This window comes from Triticum aestivum, chromosome 6D, assembly GCF_018294505.1.
Source record: "Triticum aestivum cultivar Chinese Spring chromosome 6D, IWGSC CS RefSeq v2.1, whole genome shotgun sequence".
NCBI classification, from domain to species: domain Eukaryota; kingdom Viridiplantae; phylum Streptophyta; class Magnoliopsida; order Poales; family Poaceae; genus Triticum; species Triticum aestivum.
This window is the reverse complement of record NC_057811.1, coordinates 486,791,774-486,799,318: the sequence shown is the minus strand read 5'-3', so window position 1 is coordinate 486,799,318 and position 7,545 is coordinate 486,791,774.

Sequence of the window (7,545 nt, the reverse complement as noted above, 5' to 3'; positions counted from 1 at the left end):
TTTGAAAGATGGTCGTTGGATGAAGCCAATCCGACGGTGCAGAGATGGCAAATCCGAGCACTACCGGCCGTTGGATATCATCTAGATTCCACCAGATTCTGCCACATGTACAATCTAGAAGACTCCATGGTTGAACTTAAGCATAATGCACAAACCTCAAAACACAAGTACTTCTCCTTTGTTCTAGAATCTTCCGTATCATAATTGCCCAAACTTTTTTTCTAGTTGAATTGCCATTATTTGTTTTTACTTTATGCTTTACAATGCACAATTCCATGGATCATAAAATAGATTAATTTTTTATAAAAACTAATTGATTTTGAATGAGATGAACTATAAGAATTAAACGAACGTCTACATCATGCATATATGACTCAAAGCTTACATGCTATAGTGTGGTATTTATTCATAATCTGGTTGCCAAATCTCATGCGTGAAATGCACGTGTACCTTACTAGTACTTCTAGTATGTGCAAAACACGTAAATTAGAATTCCAATGGCATGCTACAGAGTGTCTCTCCCTTTTTCAGTTAATATATTATGATTAAAATGATGTGTGGGGCATCCATGAAGCCACGTGGCACATGTGGAGGTGTTGTCGCGACCTCCTTGTGTGGATTGATCACAGTGACGTGCTGCTGGTTTCAGAAGAACGTACTTGTCCTCTCTTACGCACACTGACAGTATGTGCATGAAGCGAAGATGTGCACGCACAGACTCATTCCCGTGCACGCACACGCACACGCGGGTACACGATGGGACGCATTTTTGTACGAAGATCCACCCATGTGATAATTTAACGCGTGTAAAGTCGTTCACTTCATTGATGGTCAATTAATATAGCGCATGCAAATTGAGTGGACATGAGGGAGGAAGTACTAGTTGAGAATGACATTACTACTCCACTTCGTGCATGCGAGTGGTTAAATCATGAGTTGCTACTTCCATTTGTCTCCTTCGTATTTTGTGCCAATTATTGACCATAATTTTAAGTAACACAATATTTATGCACGTCATAAAAAGTAATGTTATCGAAAACTATGTTCAAATGTGATTCCAATGACATATTTTTTGGTGACATGCATTAACATTTTCTTCGTTAAATTTTTTGTCAAAAATTGGCACAAAATAAAAAGGGGGCCAATAAACCAGGACGCGGCAGCATGATCAATATTTTCCTGGGTTACTGTTAGTGGCCTTTGTATTCAAATATGGACGGAGTGGAGTAGTACTATCTTTATCTTAGCCTTTTAGGGCTCTCCCAGCGCCTACCCTCGCATCCCCGCCTCGCCCACCGGATCCCGCCATGGAGGATCCCGCCATGGATAATCCCTTAGATCCCAGGATCCTGCGGCCGGGCTGCCCTCTCGCTGCGGCCCGCAGCACTGCCGCTTTTGAGCGAAACCCACAAGTGTTTCAAAGGGGATCCATTGCTCTGGAATCACAGATCGGTGGCGCTGGAGGACATGCCAGGGATGCGTTTCAGGTGGTGGGCAGCAAGGGCAAATCGGATCGAGGAAGCGTCACATTGATTGGAGACAAGTTTCGAAGGAGCTGCGCCTGGCGAGGCACAAGGCGGAGGCACAAGTCGATCTCAGGGGAGAGATGCCGAGGGATGTCAGCATCTGGCAGCGTTGCGTTGATTTCGAGCTGGGGCTAATGGCAGAGATCATATTCACGGAGACGACTACGGACGCGCATGCCTGTGGAATGGCATGAGCAGCCGGTGGAACTGTTCAAATGGGAGGTAGGAGAAGCCAAATCGCGAGACCAGCTGCGACGATGCCGCTAGGCATGCATCGTAAGCGAGGTGAGCTGCCCTCCTTCCCCGCCAGCGATGCAGTGACCTACTCGGTTGTTGCTGCAGTGAATTTGCGGCGCCATGGTGGTTTGCAACCGTGACAATCACTCCATCTATATGTATTGTATTCCTGTGAAAATACTTAGTCGTTTGGAAAAAGATGGTAATTAATTTATCACTAGTTTTTGAATGCTTGGTCATGACAATCACCCGAAGCCAGAACCAAAAGTCTTCATCGCGTAATACTTACGGTCGGTCGCACCAATAGGCGGTCGGTCGGACCCGCGACACACATCGGCTTGGTCTGACATGTACGACCAGTTACATCACTGACTTGTGCGACCGCATTTGAGCAGCAGTACTTGAAATTTGTGTTCTAGGATACTCATCGAGAGCCGTTTCGGGCCTCGAAACCAAAACTATCAATTAATATTTAGCTTGTTCCCATCACATTCCAAAGTAGTACTACCATCTATAAGTAAGTGCAAACCTGCTCACACCTAGTAAGTATCAAACCTGAACATGTTCCTACTATGCAGGTTTTAGTACTAGTGCTACACTACTGCAGGTTGCTGCTAACGCGACACTACGATCAGAGACCCTTCGATGAAACTGTGTGCGATGCATTAATCGCAAACGGAGGTGTAAAAAAACCGTCAAAAAAGGTGCAAAACGTTTGCAATGGAGGATGCATCAAACACAGTTCAGATTTTAGTTGCGTGTGCGATGCTGGGCATACGGCTCAATTCAATTAACTGTTTGCGATGTGGCAGAACAAAAGAAATGGGCAGCCAGATGAAGGCGTGTGTGATATATAGCTTACGGTTCACTCGGATGAACTGTTTGTGATTAGGCAACACAAAAGAAACGGTCAGCCAAATCAAGGTGTGTGCGATATACGACATGCGGTTCAGTCAGATGAACTGTTTGCGTTGAGACATGAGAATAGAAACGGTTCAACTTAACAAGACATGTGTGGTACGCGGCAAACATGTCTGTAATCGGAAACGTGTGCGAAGACCGATAACAACACAGACGATTACTGCTAACAAGCCGTGTGTGTTGTGAGCAAACGATTGCTGGTATAGAATTGTGAGTGATTAATGAAAACATCACCGACGGGTTCAATTGTTTAGTCTGTGTGCGATGTGATTTTCTTTGTCCGCACAACATCTACGCTCTGTCTACAGAGCATCAACATATATACTTAAAAAGACAGCATTGCATAACCAAATTAAGCATACAATTACACAAGTGACTACACACATAACATTTCCACACACCAAAGTAAGCAATTACATGTATACTAAAGTAGGAGAAACAAGGATCTAATCATCTACTTATTGTTGCGACGACGCTTGCCATTGCTATGCTTCCGGCTGGATCCCTGGCCGTTTTGGGGAAGGAGGCACTTCCTCATGTCAACGACCCGCCTGTACATGTCGTAGCTCATGTACGTTTCCTTGGCCGCGTACACGACGTGAGCTTTGTCGAGTTTCTCCATCCAGGCCTAGTGCCAGGCACGCTTGTCCTTGTTGCACGAATCCTTCATGTCTCTGTAGTACGGGTCGATGATGGCCTCGACGAGGTGAACCAGTGAGCCCTTCTCATGCTCCTTGCTGCTCCAGATCTTGTATTGGCCCGGGATGTCGACAAGATTCTGGCAGGCGATGCCCGAATTCTCGAGCGCCTTTACATCGTTGGTGATGTCCACCATAGCGAACATGTAGTGGGGCTGTTGACAAACCCGACAAAACACTCGCAAGGCCTTGTGGCCAGGCAGTAGTGGTAGACGAGGACGTGGTGGCGCACACACATCTGGGCGACGGCGACCTTGGGACAAGACCCGGCACGAGCGCGGGTGTACTCGAGGTCGAACCCGACCACCTTGTACTTCTCCTCGGCAAGCAACAGCTCCATGATGTGGATGGAGTGCTCCACCCAGACCGGGTTGTTGGTGTACACCACCGAGAGGTCCATGAACCTTCTGTGGGTGTCCACCACGGCACGCATGGTGAACTGCTGCTCGTCGTCGGCAGCTGCTCAGAGCGCCATTGGAGCCGCGCAGGATACCCTCTAAGAATTTCTCTTGGTGGGTGTGCTTCTTGCAATGGTGGGGCGCGATCGAAAGGTTGGCCGCTGTAATAAATGGGGGCCGGCCGGCCTGTAATCGTCACGTCTTGTCACGGCGTTCATAGCGGAGGATTCTAGTGCACGCTTGACAACACCGCACCGCACGTGTGGGCTCGAAGGGGCGCCAAATGTATCGCCGATGAGCCTATTCCCGCGCTACCATGCAGTTTACCGCACAAGGTTCCCGCCCGGCTAGTTTTGGCCACGTGTCAGCTAGAAGAGGGACAAATTGTGGGTGTTTATTGGCAAAAAGCTTTGTAAAAACGAAGTGTGTGGAATGACTTCGGTCATAAGTTTACCCATGGGTGATAAGGTCAAAGTTACACAGAAGGGTGATGATGGACACTCGAGTGCGATAATTAATTCTGCGCTCTACAGGGCACACGGTGGAAGAAACCAACTGTGTGCAATAATGTCGAAGATCGCAGTCGAGTTAGCTATACAGATCGTGTGCTGTGAGATCGACAAGGTAAACAGATTTGAGAATGGTTAATAAAATCTAAGACCATTGCATATTAAGGTCAAAATAGTGCTACCAATATACGAGTCTCATACGATGCCATTTCAATGATTGTACCAGAAAAGCTCGAAATATTACAAGGTTCAAATTCCAGAGTTATATGGCTCAAATTCGAAGATTACAAGGTTCAAACTGATATTAGAAATGAAATTCAGCTCATCAGCTGCAAACGCTCGCGCAGATCCGCTGAACATGGATATCAGAGAGGTTCAAACTGATATTACCACTTCTAAGTCTGGTTTTGAAACCTCACAATTCTTGCAAAGGGGTCAGCCACTGAGAAGTCATGTATGGGGTTGACACGATGACTTCCGATTACTCTATCATCTGAAGTTCCAAAATGAAATTCAGCATTTTTGGAGCCTATTCCATTCTGCCGCAGGCGCCGGCGCTGATCAACAAACCATTCATTTTTGCAAAATAAATGTAGGGCAAACCTCATTTCCTTCAGCACCCTTGCTCTGAGAACAAAGAACCTGGCAAATATAATCTCCGGTAAGGTCCCTCGGTAGGAGTTCAAAGTAATTTCTGAGAGATGCAGATCTAGGCATTCGACGTGATTGTTATATTGTATCACATTATCCACCACTGGGCCTAATCTTATCTGCAAAAGAAGAAAACGTGTTAGTGCCTACATGCAGTTTTGAACATTACTACATGCCTATTTGGTTTGCAGGATTTGTAAAATGCACTAACATGCCATCTTCGATCTGACATGATTAACATGGGCATTTGATTACATTCTAGAAAAATGTAGCCTTCTTCACAAGAGGTTGGAGTGGATGAAAAGTTCCCTAAGAAAACTAGTACAGATGAATCCAAAGGAGAAATGCTTATTGATTGTAACCATATGGATCAAGCAACCAATATGGGGGGGGGGGGGGTGGAACATGTATGTACTGAAATCCTCCAAAAGAATCCTTCAGAAATTGTAGTACATTGTCATTGTAAACTTGGAAAAAGGTGTCACAAATTGAACTCCCTTATGGTTAACATTTAACAGGAAAGGAACATCACCTCGATATATAGCTTCTCCAGGTACGGAAAGCATCTGAGGAAACTGACAACTTGCTCCAGGTTGGGGCCGATAGATTCTAGTGCCAAGACCTTCACTGTGCACAGTTTCAGGGTCAAGCTTGTCGGAACCATTTTTTGAATGACAGACGAACAAACATCTTCAAAATTAGAAATAATGTTAATTTGTGGAAGGAGAGGTAGAAGGTGGCTGTTGTACCTGGACGGGCGTGGATCCAATAACAAGTTCGGAGTATTTGTCAGACGAGTAGCCCACCACTGTCAATTTCGGCGCAGAAATGACATTGATTCTTGTTGGACCTTGTTAATCAACTACAAGTAATCTCTCAAGTGCAGGTGTCCTCAATGACCATATCGTGGTACACATCTTGTGATGTCTTCCCGCCGCACCAGCAACACACACAAATAGTCCAGAGAGTCATGGAGGTGATGTGGAAGGTACTCAACCCATTGATCGCCTGAAGACGAAGGTACTCGAGTGCAGTACAGCCACGGAGCGGGTGCTCCATGTCACCGTTTGAGAGGCAGACGGCGACGAGCTCGAGGTGCTTCAGTCGTGGTAGAATAAGAGCGGGCGCGTCATTAAGGGGGGATGGCAGTTCCTGAACTTGGCGACACGCAGCGTGGGCGCGAGGCAGAGTGCGGACGTTGGCAACGACCACATATGCCCATCAGCAAAAGTGAGCTCCTCGAGCTGATCTAGGGCGGGGGATCGGAACCAGTCGTCAAGCTTGGCTCGGTCCTTGCCGTTGGAATGGAACTTGCCTATTCTAAGGCCTCCGGTTGGGCCAAGGTGACTGCCGAGGATCTTGGAGAACGCATCCAAGCTTTTGCGATAGCCATGGCCGAGCTCGTGGGTGTCGATGAGGTCGCGAGGGCTGGACTTCCATAGGGGGCGCCGCCGGGAAAGGACGGTTGTCCGCGCCTCATATTTGATTGGGAGGAGGGAGATGATGACTATCAACATATCATCAGGGAGGCTGCTAATCAAGTCTAGGCCTGTTGGAGTCGCTTGCGGTTCTAGCTCGCCCCGCCTCCGCTTGTTGGCAGCCCCGTTCTCCACCTCGGGAGTCTCCTTATCAGCGGCGCTTCTTGATAGAAATGGCAGTACAGGGAATATTTAGTTAAAACAGGGCAATAGAAAAGTGTATTGGTAACTAGAAGTTATTAGGTAGGAATATAGTTAGAAAAGGGAATAACAATTGGTTGGTTAAATACTACACAATTCATTTGACATTGCTGGGTAAGTCAACATGCAGATAGTTGAAAAGAAAACTTCGAACAAAGTCTAGACGGATGATTTTGTCGGGGAAGTTAGCATATATCTCATGACCAGGCCCTTTTATGCGGAGTGCAATTTCAGTGCCAGCTTTCAGTACATAAAACTTAGAAATTTCTTTCCAAAAGCCAGTGTCAAAATGGGAGTCACCACGTTCATCAAGTCTTACAGTAGCAACGATTGTAAATCCATGGTTTGTGTGCAGTATGACATCCGTGCAGTCTTGATCTATGTAAAGGGAAAGATTGTGCACTACATAATCTATTGCATAGCAAGGGATGCGCTGCAGAAAATGGTAGGATTGTTAAAGAAAATATGGTAACATGCAAATATGGGCCCAAATTGAAAGAACTGTACAACAGTTGAAATCGAAGGACGAAAATCTATAATTAAACAGATAGGGTAAACATGGTGTCATGGAAATATGAGAGTAATCGAAAGAACAATACACCATTAATTTGCCTAATATAGAAAGAAGTGGGGAAAAATCCCCTTTGACGTATATGGTGCATGTGGCACCTTTTATCCAAATGTAGCAATATTTAGAATATGTTTAGGAAAGTAGGCCATGCCAACCGATTTATGGTGAGATTAAACATACCGCACGCGTCCTCAAGTGATCTGGTACGGTGAGATGGAATCTCTGGCGGAGGTCGCAAAGTCCTGATGTGTCGGCGCACTGTACATTCTATGAATGAAAGAAAACCCTCAAATCAGCTCGAATAAAAATGAATTCACGGTGATTTCCGCCGGGTGATTAAAGGAGGTAGATGATC